The sequence below is a fragment of the Staurois parvus genome, unplaced genomic scaffold, assembly GCF_062004578.1.
Source record: "Staurois parvus isolate SC_StPar_1 unplaced genomic scaffold, SC_StPar_1.0 ptg000636l, whole genome shotgun sequence".
NCBI lineage: Eukaryota > Metazoa > Chordata > Amphibia > Anura > Ranidae > Staurois > Staurois parvus.
Window position 1 is genome coordinate 11,892,747 of NW_028318432.1, and position 7,330 is coordinate 11,900,076.

A 7,330-nucleotide genomic window follows, 5' to 3' on the forward strand; every position below is an offset into this window, starting at 1 on the left:
AGTAAAGTTATCAAATCATGAATCTGTCCCCCTCTGATGCATTGTTTTGCTGCATCTACCAAAACTGTATGCATCTGGAAGTAGCTGGAATAGAGCACCCTGCCTAACAATGGCATTAGGGGGTACTGCTGCTTTTGCTACTTAGTTTAGCTGCTTCTAACTACTTCCGGACTGCCCATCTGCAATGTACTGCGGATGGGCGGCCTGTGAAGGCACAGGAATGTACTGGTACATCCCTACCTGCTTTTTGGTGTAGTATGCACGTGCCTAGCCCCCTGCAAAGCAGGGGTGAGAAATGGAGATCTATTGGTAAACAGGAAATAATACACACATTACACATTTTTATGCACACGTTTAACCCCTTGATTGCCCTAGATGGTAACCCCTTCCCAGCCAGTCTCATTAGTACAGTGACATTGTATAGCATTATCACTGTATTCGTGTCACTGGATATGTCAGCAGCAGTTAGATTGCCCGCCGCACTATTGCAGTCCCAGTCACTGATCACCGCCATTAGTAGTATTAAAAAAAGAAAAAAATTATAAAAATTCCAGTGTGTGTGTATGTATGTGTGTGTGTATATATGTGTGTATATATACCATAGTTTGTAGACACTATAACCAAGCCAATCAATATACATTTATTAGGATTTTGTTTTACCAAAGACATGTAGCAGAATACATTTTGGCTAAAATTTGTTAAGAAATTTGGTATTTTTTTTATTGGATAGGTTTTATAGCAGAAAGTAAAAAAAAATATAATTTTTTTTTTCAAAATTGTCCACACAGTGGTGATCAAATACCACTAAAGGAAAGCTCTATTTGTGTGAAAAAATTATACTTTTTGTTTGGGTACAGCGTTGCATGACCGTGCAATTACCAGTTAAAGTAGCAGAGTGCTAAATAGGAAAAATGGCCTGGTAATGAACGGTAAAACCTTCTGGAGCTAAAGTGGTTAAGAATGTTCAATTTAATTTCAGAAATAGAATAATTATATGGTGTAAAATTTCTTCGGTCTCTGTGTTGTACTTCACTTTTGGGGGACATTCTTGCAATATACTCTTCTTGCATTTTGCAGCTCAGCCAAGTGTCCTTATTACTGTTTTGCCTTTTCTGTTACCAGATGTTACATTGTACTTATTTGTACCTGAGGCATTGAGGTTGGACACACAAGGGACGGAGCTTTTTTTTTTTTTTTATAAGGTGGTTGTAAATACTTACATATACCCGGTAAAGTGACTGGCCTCAGGTTACACAGAGATTAAACCAATCCTTCTACATACATTGTAGCTGTTTATATGCAGTCTTCTCTTCTATAGATCCAAAGTCTCCGAATTTATAAACAAGGGGTGGGGAGTTATTGATACACTCTGCAGAGCTTAGTGAGAAGATCTCTGACAGCTGATTGGAGGGAAGGGACACCCCCCCCCCCTTTTTCACAAAGATCACAGGTAAAGAGCTGTCCATCAGCTGGAGCTCCCACTCCTGTTGCATTTTTTTCTCGGTGTCAGGAAAACTTTTCAGAAGTGATTCATGCCGATAGAGCAACAAAGCAGCAGACAAATGATATTTAGTGCTCCTAATTGAAACAAGTCCACACTATAGTGGGATATGCCTTGCTCATATTTCATGCCTGAGGTTTACAATCACTTTACACTTTCCCAGTTGGTAGGAGAGCTCTGGTGTTATGAAGGTTAGTATAACTGACTGAGATCAACAGACTGTTCAGCACTAGATGTGCACCTCCATTGCTAGCTATAGAAGCAGTATGAAGCGGGACAGGCATGGTTACCATCTGCTTTTATGGCCAATCTACAAGCAAGTCTTGAAAATCCAGATCTGCTTTTCTGGGACCCCCTTCATCCACTAAATAAAATGCTAAATTCTTTAAGTAGAAGTTGGCAAAGCTTCATTCCTTGCTTCTTAGAAAACTTGGGTACTTGAAATCCCCTGACAATGTCCATGACAATGCTTCCCTGCACATTGCTGGAGTTCACTCTTATGGTATTTCAAGTTCCCAAGATATTCTAGAAGGCACCTTCTTGATTGTTGGTTCATTTGCCGCACATTGGAATCACCTGTGTATGTTTAGCCTTTTAGTGCAAGCAATGTTCCTGTGCGATTCTTGGTGAGAACCGGCCCTTAGTGTGGCCACAGACAGTTTTTCAAGTGTGTTTGATAACTAGGCCATTTATGATCTGTTTATGGGATTAAAATCTGTTTTAGAGCGGATTCACACATGTGCGGAGTAAAGCTCAGGTTTCACAGCTAATTGATACAGTAGTTGGTCAGGTTTAGGTCAGGATTTTACAGAACTGATAATGTGCAGTTTAGAATCGGTTCCCATAGAAGTCAATAGCCTGTAATCCTCACCTGCACTGGACCGCACTGCTCAGAAATCATGCATGACTTTCAATTCGCACTGAATCTGCACTGCCAGTGGCACTGGACATATGTGAACAGGCACCTTAGGAAGCACATATTTCACATGTCATGCGGATTGGATGCCGTTCAAACCGCATCCAGTCTGCATATATGTGAACCAACACTTGAAGGCAGCCATTGCCGTTAAATATATTCTACCCTGATTGAGGACCTCCTTTTGAAGCTGGAATGGTTGAGATCTAGATCTATAGCTTTCTTTCCATTCTGAGCCATTCAGGTGCCCTAGAAGCTGGAAATCTATAGGCAGTGAAGCCAGGAAGGCCACCTCAACCTCCTTCTTTAACTCCGAGTTATGGAAGCTTTCTTTGTCTTAGGCTGGCCATATCGGCCAAATTGTCGGCTGATAAACAAAAAAATCAGTTGTTGCTGCCATGGATACTGCCACCAATGCTTATGAAAAACAACCATTTTTTGTGGATTTTCCAGCATGACCAATAAAAAGAAACTAGAAGATCCATGAAAAATGGCCGACGGCATTGCCCCACTAACGGAGTGAATATCGGCCAATTTTTCATTCGGACAAAAATTTCGGCCGATAAATGACCCGTCTATGGCCTGCATTAGTTTGATACGTTTCTTGGATTTACAATCAACTTCTTCAGTAGCAATGGAGGATGATTAAAATTGCAAAAGAAGATTAATCAAATGAACCGAATTTCTTCCCATTAATATGCAATAGTTTGTTTTCTATATCCAAGTGTTGACCACAGGTACCTGGAAGCCACTGGAGGTCAGGGGATGCTATGCCAGGCTCAGAGATGAAGAATGTTCATTTCATTTTCTAAATGTAAGTGGGTTCAAATCAACATTCATTCTGGGCCACAGTGATGAAAGTTCAAAGGAATGAATTTCTAACAGTGAATGTGGATTCTGTTCAGGAAATTACATTAGTTCCAAAATCAAATGTTAAAAGTAAACAAAAGTACTTTTGACCATCCATGCAGTCATCAAACATTCAATGTACATATGATCTTTTGAAAGTCTAATATAAAGCCAGCTTTAGTATCTTCTTCAGCACGGAAGTATCCAATTTGCAATTTTGTTTAACTGGCTGCCTCGCCTGATGGGATAGATTGGATAATCTGCATCGGTTATGATGAGTTGTTCTGATGTCAGGCACATTATCGCCTGCTAAATGCCCTGACTTTGTCCCAGTGGTTAGGCTGTCTGCTAAAATGTAATGGGTTGATCATTCACAGCTCAATCTATATTCAAGACCTTGTGATGTGAACAGAAGAAAGATTTGGTGGTTCTTTAAATTCTTTGGAATGACAGAGGTGTAAATAAACCGCCTCACCCTGCACAGACTTGCAGCGTTCAGATAAAAGATCAGATCAGATACACTTTCTACATAAACTGGTTTGTCAATAACTTTTTCGGCTGGTTTAACGTGCATAATCTTCCACATCTGACGTCCAAATCAAATACATTCCATTGGTTTTGTCTTGGGAGATAAATGTAATTAAACTGAGGGCACCAGGTAGAGATTTGCAGTAAACTGTGCTGTTTATGGCATTGCTTTATCAATCTGGCCGCCCTGTTTGTTAAGCAGTTTACAAAGTTTTACTGTAATGTGTTTCGGCTTGAAAGGGAAACGTAATCGGGTCATTTTCACTTTGTCCTGTCTATGACTTCTGCGGGGAAAATGATTAGATCCTCTGCCCCCTGCATTAACTGGATGCACGAGGGTGTTGGGTAGGCGTTGTATCTGACTGCTGACATAGAAACCTTGTCACCAAATCATCCCAAAAAGTTGTGACCTCATGTGCACGGATGCTAAAAGCAAAGTTTAGATCTGTGTTTTGGGGTTTTTGTTTTTTTTTTCCATCGATCTAAAAGCAGCTCTTTTAAAGGATAAGTTCACCTTTCATTACATGTTACACCCCTATCCAGGGTGTAACATTTTATAAATACACTGGCCCCTGCTCCCCCACTTTGACAGCTAGCAGGGAATATTCTCTCCCCCTGCTAGCTGTCAAAAAAAAAAAAAAAGCATGGCCATGTGGGGCTCCACTCAGCCGCGTCATTCACAGTCCTCCATGAAAGAGAAACTACATGTCCCAACATCCGTAGAGACTGTCTGCTTGTAGTTCTCAATGAAGTACCATGGTGCCGTGGTAGTTCATTGGTTCTTCCTGTTGGTATATCTGCTTGCTTGTACAGCAAGCAGATATTGTGACAGGTCTGCAGGAGACCTGCCTGGCACCAGCGATCTGTTGATCGCCGGTGTAATGCTTTTACAGGCTCCTGCAACTGAAAACAATTCATTTTTTTTTTCACCTGCAAAAAAATGCATTAATATTTTTGGTAAAAAGGTCAACTTATCCTTTAAATCCAATATGGGACATCTACTTAGTCCGCGGTCACACTGGTGTGAATTGTCATGCGATTTGACCGTTTCAAATCGCATGACAAGTTGTACCCTATTGTCTGCAATGGAAGTTATATCGGTGCGTTTCTGACTTGTGTCATAGTCACACTGATTTAGAAAGTACTTTTATGCATTACTTTTTGCAAGTTAAGGTGCAACTTGCATAGACATCTGTGCATGAAGATGGACTTGTCTTCCAAGTCGCACCTGAAGACGAACTGACATTCTGAAATCAAGTGAAGTTGCACAATTTCAAAGTCAGTCTTGGTGTGACCGAAGACTAATACTGGAGCACTCAGAGTCTGGTGCAACCGTGCATGGTAGCCAATCAGCTTCGAACTTCAGTTTGTTCAGTTAAGCTTTGACAATAAAACCTGGAAGCTGATTGGTTTCTATGTAGAAGTGCACCAGATTTTGCCTGCTCCCATTTTAGTAAATCTCCCCCAATGTGTCCATGCACATACAGTGGGGATTGAAAGTTTGGGCACCCCAGCTAAAAATTTGTATTAATGTGCATAAAGAAGCCAAGGAAAGATGGAAAAATCTCCAAAAGGCATCAAATTACAGATTAGACATTCTTATAATATGTCAACAAAAGTTAGATTTTATTTCCATCATTTACACTTTCAAAATAACAGAAAACAAAAAAATGGCGTCTGCAAAAGTTTGGGCACCCTGCAGAATTTATAGCATGCACTGCCCCCTTTGCCAAGCTGAGATCTGCCAGTGTCATGGATTGTTCTCAATCATCGTCTGGGAAGACCAGGTGATGTCAATCTCAAAGGTTTTAAGTGCCCAGACTCATCTGACCTTGCCCCAAAAATCAGCACCATGGGTTCTTCTAAGCAGTTGTCTAGAAAACTGAAACTGAAAATAGTTGACGCTCATAAAGCTGGAGAAGGCTATAAGAAGATAGCAAAGCGTTTTCAGATGTCAATATCCTCTGTTCGGAATGTAATTAAGAAATGGCAGTCATCAGGAACAGTGGAAGTTAAAGCAAGATCTGGAAGACAAAGAAAAATATCAGACAGAACAGCTCGCAGGATTGTGAGAAAAACAATTCAAAACCGACGTTTGACTGCACGATCCCTTCAGAAAGATCTGGCAGACACTGGAGTTGTGGTACACTATTCCACTATAAAGAGATACTTGTACAAATATGGTTTTCATGGAAGAGTCATCAGAAGAAAACCTCTTCTACGTCCTCACCACAAAAATCATCGCTTAAACTTTGCAAATGAACATATAGACAAGCCTGATGCATTTTGGAAACAAGTTCTGTGGACCGATGAGGTTTAAATTGAACTTTTTGGCCGGAATGAGCAAAGGTACGTTTGGAGAAGAAGGGGCACATAATTTAATGAAAAGAACCTCTGTCCAACTGTTAAGCATGGGGTTGGATCAATCATGCTTTGGGGTTGTGTTGCAGCCAGTGGCACAGGGAACATCTCACGAGAAGAAGGAAAAATGGATTCAATAAAATTTCAGCAAATTTTGGATGGTAACTTGATGCCATCTGTGAAAAAGCTGAAGTTAAAGAGAGGATGGCTTCTACAAATGGATAATGATCCTAAACACACCTTGAAATCCACGGGGGATTACATCAAGAGCCGTAAACTGAAGGTTTTGCCATGGCCTTCACAATCTCCTGACCACAACATAATTGAAAATCTATGGATAGACCTTAAAAGAGCAGTGCGTGACAGACAGCCCAGAAATCTCAAAGAACTGGAAGACTTTTGTAAGGAAGAATGGGCAAAGATACCTCAAACAAGAATTGAAAGACTCTTGGCTGGCTACAAAAAGCGTTTACAAGCTGTGATACTTGCCAAAGGGGGCAGTACAAGATATTAACTCTGCAGGGTGCCCAAACTTTTGCAGATGCCATTTTTTTTTCTGTTATTTTGAAAGTGTAAATGATGCAAATAAAATCTAATTTTTGTTGACATATTATAAGAATGTCTAATCTGTAATTTGATGCCTTTTGGAGATTTTTCCATCTTTCCTTGGCTTCTTTATGCACATTAATACAAATTTTTAGCTGGGGTGCCCAAACATTCGATCCCCACTGTAGCTTAGTGCCATTAGCTAGAGCCGTGTTTAAAGCTGTAATCCTGAAACGAGTACCACATTCAGGGAAGTGTATTTTTGTATTTTTTTTTTTATCCTCTATGCAGGTAAATGTTTGCTCTAATGTTTACATGCCTATAGTATACTCTACTGGAGCCACCTGCCTATTGGGAATCAAAAATCACTGGACAGTGGGACCTGGGAGGCAGGTGCTTCAAGCTGCTTGGCATCCTTGTTGCTGCGAGGTAGATGGCACTACTGGCTGTGGCTGCTACACACATTTGTAATAACGTGTAATTAAAAAAAGAGCCGCCCTGTAATTGGATAAGCTTTATACCTAACCTTCTGGTGAGTTTGGAGGTGTCTAGGCCAGATCTGAGCAATCTGTGGCCCTAGGGCCACATCCGGCCCTTTGCCTGTCCCTATCCAGCACTTGATGACTCCA